This window comes from Astyanax mexicanus, unplaced genomic scaffold, assembly GCF_023375975.1.
Source record: "Astyanax mexicanus isolate ESR-SI-001 unplaced genomic scaffold, AstMex3_surface scaffold_81, whole genome shotgun sequence".
Classification (NCBI taxonomy): domain Eukaryota; kingdom Metazoa; phylum Chordata; class Actinopteri; order Characiformes; family Acestrorhamphidae; genus Astyanax; species Astyanax mexicanus.
Genome location: NW_026040091.1, coordinates 27,501 through 32,500, shown reverse-complemented (window position 1 = coordinate 32,500; position 5,000 = coordinate 27,501). Strand labels below are relative to the sequence as shown.

The window sequence follows — 5,000 nt, the reverse complement described above, 5'->3', positions numbered from 1 at the left end:
ACGGAACGAAAAGGTCCGATAGATTGGAATAGCGACCCTCAGACAGGCGTGGCCCCGGGATTGACCCGGGGCCGCAATGTGCGTTCAAAGTGTCGATGATCAATGTGTCCTGCAATTCACATTAGTTCTCGCAGCTGGCTGCGTTCTTCATCGACGCACGAGCCAAGTGATCCACCGCTAAGAGTTGTACTCTTTATGGTTGTTTTTGTTTTCGAAGCCATGTAACCAACAGACACAAAAGTGACGGTTTGAAATAATGTTTTACGGCAGCCGCGGGTACGGGCGCCCCGGAACGCCTAAGCGAACTCGGGGTCATCAAACCGCGCCGCCGAGCCGCCTCCGGAGTAAGAAACCCCGCAGACGGACTTCGGGGGCCAGGTACCCGTCTCCCTTTGGCCGGTAAAACACGTTTTGCTCAGGACACCGTTTTTTCAAGTCATTAAAAGGCCGAAGGGAATCCCTGTAGTTCCCGACGTCGGGCCGTGGCTTGAACATTTTTTGTTTGTGGAAATGGGAGTCGCGCCTACTGGGAGGCACTACCAACCCAAGTCCCGGTAATGATCCTTCCGCAGGTTCACCTACGGAAACCTTGTTACGACTTTTACTTCCTCTAGATGATCAAGTTCGATCGACTTTTCAGCACAGCACCAAGGCCCCGCGAAGGAGCCCCGGCGTGGCCGATCCGAGGACCTCACATAACCATCCAATCGGTAGTAGCGACGGGCGGTGTGTACAAAGGGCAGGGACTTAATCAGCGCGAGCTGATGACCCGCACTTACTGGGAATTCCTCGTTCATGGGGAATAATTGCAATCCCCAATCCCCGTCACGAACGGGTTTAAGCGGATTACCCGCGCCTCTCGGCGTAGGGTAGGCACACGCTGGCCCGGCCATTGTGGCGCGCGTGCAGCCCCGGACATCTAAGGGCATCACAGACCTGTTATTGCTCCATCTCGCGTGGCTATACGCCACTGGTCCCTCTAAGAAGTTAACCGCGACCGCGGGGGGCCGCGTAACTATTTAGCACGAAGGAATCTCGTTCGTTATCGGAATTAACCAGACAAATCACTCCACCAACTAAGAACGGCCATGCACCACCACCCACAGAATCGAGAAAGAGCCATCAGTCTGTCAATCCTTTCCGTGTCCGGGCCGGGTGAGGTTCCCCGTGTTGAGTCAAATTAAGCCGCAGGCTCCACTCCTGGTGGTGCCCTTCCGTCAATTCCTTTAAGTTTCAGTTTTGCAACCATACTCCCCCCGGAACCCAAAGACTCTGGTTTCCCCGCACGCTGCCCGGCGGGTCATGGGAATAACGCCGCCGGATCGCGGGTCGGCATAGTTTACGGTCGGAACTACGACGGTATCTGATCGTCTTCGAACCTCCGACTTTCGTTCTTGATTAATGAAAACATTCTTGGCAAATGCTTTCGCTTTCGTCCGTCTTGCGCCGGTCCAAGAATTTCACCTCTAGCGGCGCAATACGAATGCCCCCGGCCGTCCCTCTTAATCATGGCCCTGGTTCAGGAAACCCACAAAATAGAACCGGAGTCCTATTCCATTATTCCTAGCTCAGGCATTCAGGCGAGTTTGGTGCCCGCTTTGAACACTCTGATTTTTTCAAAGTAAACGCTCCGGACCCCTGAGGACCGGACACCCAACCAAGGGCATCCGGGGGGCGCCGGGAGGCAGGGTCTGGGACAGGCGGTAGCTCGCCTCGCGGCGGACCGCCAGCCCACTCCCGAAGTCCAACTACGAGCTTTTTAACTGCAGCAAATTTAATATACGCTATTGGAGCTGGAATTACCGCGGCTGCTGGCACCAGACTTGCCCTCCAATGGGTCCTCACCCATGTGTTTAGGATACGTTCATTCCGATTACAGGGCCTCGAAAGAGACCTGCATCGTTATTTTTCGTCACTACCTCACCGTGTCGGTAATGGGTAATTTGCGCGCCTGCTGCCTTCCTTGGATGTGGTAGCCATTTCTCAGGCTCCCTCTCCGGAATCGAACCCTGATTCCCCGTTACCCGTGGTCACCATGGTAGCCCCCTATGCTACCATCGACAGCTGATAGGGCAGACATTCGAATGAGACGTCGCCGCCGCGGTGGGCGCGCGATCGACCCGAGGTTATCTAGAGTCACCAAAGGGCCGGGGGAAACCCTCGCGGGTCCCCCCGGGTGGGTTTTGGGTCTGATAAATGCACGCATCCCGGCCCCCCCGAGAGAGGACCGGTCAGCGCTCGTTTGCATGTATTAGCTCTGGAATTACCACAGTTATCCGAGTAACGTGTGGAGCGATCAAAGGAACCATAACTGATTTAATGAGCCATTCGCAGTTTCACTGTACCTTCCGTGTGCACTTAGACCTGCATGGCTTAATCTTTGAGACAAGCATATGTTACTGGCAGGATCAACCAGGTTGCTGCGAGTGGTTTTTGTCACAGAAAAAACCATTGGTTCTTAGAGGGGAGAGGGATCGGCCCCGTACCGTCCGAAGACCCCCCGGGGAGGGGGGGGACGGGCGGGGAGGCTCGTCCGAGCTCACCCCTCATTGCTCCCAGTGGAAATTAGTGTGGCAACTCCGCTGCGCGAGTTCCCGCTTGCTTCGGGGATAACAAGGAAACGCTCGTTCCGAAACCGGGGGTCCGGAGCTTTTTGAAGCCGGGTGCTGGAGCTCGGTTGGGCGCGAGGACCACCCGAGGCATCCGAGTCCGACGGCTCCGGGCCGACCGGTTATCGTGTTAGGGCAGATTGATATATAGACGGGCCGTCTACGACTCCCTCGGATAGGTTCGGAAAGGTCCTCCCCCTGACGGAGGACCCCCCTGGAGGCTAACCCGCTGGGTCGGGTAGGAACGCACCGCGCACAGTGGCCACGGAGGGCCGCGCGGCTGCCTACCCAGGCGGGCTCGGTAGTCCATTCGGTCGGGTCAAAATAATAAAAGAGATACCCCCCCTGGAACCGTCTCTGGAAGTTTTGGTTTTTCCTCCGTACCGCCTGGGGGGCGGGGGGCGGGACGGAGGCCGACCTGCGGAGCTTCATGGTCGGGTAGGATCGGGTCCGTGTTATAGTGTCCAAAAATCCGCTTTGGAACTATTAATGGGGCTTTATTTAAGCTCTGCCATGCTTAGAAATGAATGGAGAATCATCTCCAGTGCTTGGACCCCTATAGATTGCCACTCTCCTCAACAGTCCGACGGCACCCCTTTGAAAAACCCCCCGACGAAAAATCCTCCAGAGCGCGGGCGAACTCGCTCCGAGGCCGACCGGAGTGCACCTTCGTCGGGCAAGGGAGTCGGGCGAAGGGGGTCAGAAATCCTGGAGCTCGCCACCCTCACTAGTTTTTGGCGTGAAATGGTAGACCAAAAGTGGGGACTTAGAAAAATTTCGCACTTTTTCGACCTACCACTGGTAGACCGAGTGGGACTTAGTCATTTTTTCAGCTTTTTCGAGCCTACCACTGGTAGACCAAGTTGGACTTAGTCATTTTTTCGACTTTTCGGAGCTACCACTGGTAGACCAAATGGGACTTAGTCATTTTTTCAACTTTTCGAGCCTACCACTGGTAGACCAAGTTGGACTTAGTCATTTTTTCGACTTTTCGGAGCTACCACTGGTAGACCAAATGGGACTTAGTCATTTTTTCAACTTTTCGAGCCTACCACTGGTAGACCAAGTTGGACTTAGTCATTTTTTCGACTTTTCAGAGCTACCACTGGTAGACCAAGTTGGACTTAGTCATTTTTTCGACTTTTCGGAGCTACCACTGGTAGACCAAATGGGACTTAGTCATTTTTTCAACTTTTCGAGCCTACCACTGGTAGACCAAGTTGGACTTAGTCATTTTTTCGACTTTTCGGAGCTACCACTGGTAGACCAAATGGGACTTAGTCATTTTTTCAACTTTTCGAGCCTACCACTGGTAGACCAAGTTGGACTTAGTCATTTTTTCGACTTTTCAGAGCTACCACTGGTAGACCAAGTTGGACTTAGTCATTTTTTCGACTTTTCAGAGCTACCACTGGTAGACCAAATGGGACTTAGTCATTTTTTCAACTTTTCGAGCCTACCACTGGTAGACCAAGTTGGACTTAGTCATTTTTTCAACTTTTCGAGCCTACCACTGGTAGACCAAGTTGGACTTAGTCATTTTTTCGACTTTTCAGAGCTACCACTGGTAGACCAAGTTGGACTTAGTCATTTTTTCAACTTTTCGAGCCTACCACTGGTAGACCAAGTTGGACTTAGTCATTTTTTCAACTTTTCGAGCCTACCACTGGTAGACCAAGTGGGACTTAGTCATTTTTTCAACTTTTCGAGCCTACCACTGGTAGACCAAGTTGGACTTAGTCATTTTTTCAACTTTTCGAGCCTACCACTGGTAGACCAAGTGGGACTTAGTCATTTTTTCAACTTTTCGAGCCTACCACTGGTAGACCAAGTTGGACTTAGTCATTTTTTCAACTTTTCGAGCCTACCACTGGTAGACCAAGTTGGACTTAGTCATTTTTTCAACTTTTCGAGCCTACCACTGGTAGACCAAGTTGGACTTAGTCATTTTTTCGACTTTTCGAGCCTACCACTGGTAGACCAAGTTGGACTTAGTCATTTTTTCGACTTTTCGAGCCTACCACTGGTAGACCAAGTTGGACTTGGTCCACCAAGCCTGGGATTCAGCCCTCAGCCTGGACACCTTGGGAACCAGCCCTGGAGGACTCACCCAAGCCTGGGCTCCATCCACCAGTCTGGGACCCTCAGGAACCAGCCCTGGAGGACTCACCCAAGCCTGGGCTCCATCCACCAGCCTGGGACCCTCAGGAACCAGCCCTGGAGGACTCACCCAAGCCTGGGCTCCATCCACCAGCCTGGGACCCTCAGGAACCAGCCCTGGAGGACTCACCCAAGCCTGGGCTCCATCCACCAGTCTGGGACCCTCAGGAACCAGCCCTGGAGGACTCACCCAAGCCTGGGCTCCATCCACCAGTCTGGGACCCTCAGGAA

The 5,000-nt window shown here is 53.4% G+C and overlaps 2 non-coding genes across 2 annotated transcripts; both read right to left on the bottom strand.

Moving 5' to 3' along the window:
- Window positions 1-32: 32 nt before the first annotated feature.
- LOC125798721 (5.8S ribosomal RNA) lies at window positions 33-186 on the bottom strand. Its single transcript, XR_007437520.1, has one exon. It is a non-coding gene; the product is annotated as a 5.8S ribosomal RNA (ribosomal RNA).
- Window positions 187-555: 369 nt separating this feature from the next.
- On the bottom strand, window positions 556-2,419 carry LOC125798712 (18S ribosomal RNA). Its single transcript, XR_007437514.1, has one exon. It is a non-coding gene; the product is annotated as an 18S ribosomal RNA (ribosomal RNA).
- Window positions 2,420-5,000: the final 2,581 nt, after the last annotated feature.